Source organism: Haplochromis burtoni, unplaced genomic scaffold, assembly GCF_018398535.1.
Source record: "Haplochromis burtoni strain Fernald_Lab_line unplaced genomic scaffold, NCSU_Asbu1 Contig_130, whole genome shotgun sequence".
NCBI classification, from domain to species: domain Eukaryota; kingdom Metazoa; phylum Chordata; class Actinopteri; order Cichliformes; family Cichlidae; genus Haplochromis; species Haplochromis burtoni.
In genome coordinates, this window is record NW_024582491.1 from 647,828 (window position 1) to 648,627 (window position 800).

The 800-nt window shown below is 38.5% G+C and overlaps 1 protein-coding gene across 1 annotated transcript in view; it reads right to left on the reverse strand.

Annotated features, from left to right (window-relative positions):
- The window catches only part of LOC102299704 (E3 ubiquitin-protein ligase RNF19A), a 33,912-nt gene that overhangs the window by 8,633 nt on the left and 24,479 nt on the right, over positions 1–800 (reverse strand). The gene's annotated exons all lie outside the window — the stretch shown is intronic.

An 800-nucleotide genomic window follows, 5' to 3' on the forward strand; every position in this document is an offset into this window, starting at 1 on the left:
AAGGAAATGGCTGAGAGAGAGCAAGAGTCTTTCACCATGACACAGAGAAACCTGCTTATGGAAAATGATTTTCCTAAATAGGTGAGTAGTTAAAACAACTTCTGTTGCGTTGCTTCTTAATATACAAAAAAGGGGAAAAAAATGAACTGTATTTCAAAATTCCACGTCACATATTTGGCGTTGCGAGGAAATTAACATTTCAGCCATTTTTCCATAAATGTCAAATATGGATTTCTGAACTGTCTGCAGTTAAGAAATTGTAGATAGATGTCCACTCAGAACCATATTAATGAGCTGTTGATTTGATATGTCAGTGAGTGAGAGTCACTGACCCTGCAGGGCCTCTACAAAGTGACAACGCAGTGACAGTTGGGAGGGGGGAGGGGGCTGGGTGGAAGCAGGCCAATGAGCCGTCACTCAGGAAGAGAGGATTAAACAGGAAAAACAGTCCAGCACCACTGGATTACTGGAGAAGGGACAAGGAGCGAGTCACAGAGATAGAGCTGAAGTAAATACGTTCAGACAGAAAGACGGGGGGTTAATAATGACTGACCATAGCAAATCAAAATGAATGGAGTATTAAATACAAAATGAGTCAAGTCAATGATCAGTTTCCACCATGACCTCTTAATGAACAGAATATCCTCTTGATGAAAATGATTTCCTGCCAGAGAGGACCACAGTATTATTATTACAGTTTTATTAAAATCTCTCCATTTATGCAACAATACTTATTTCCTCGAAGTTATTTTTATTTAATTCTTTCATTGCCAGATATATGTATTTGAACAATCAAAAAC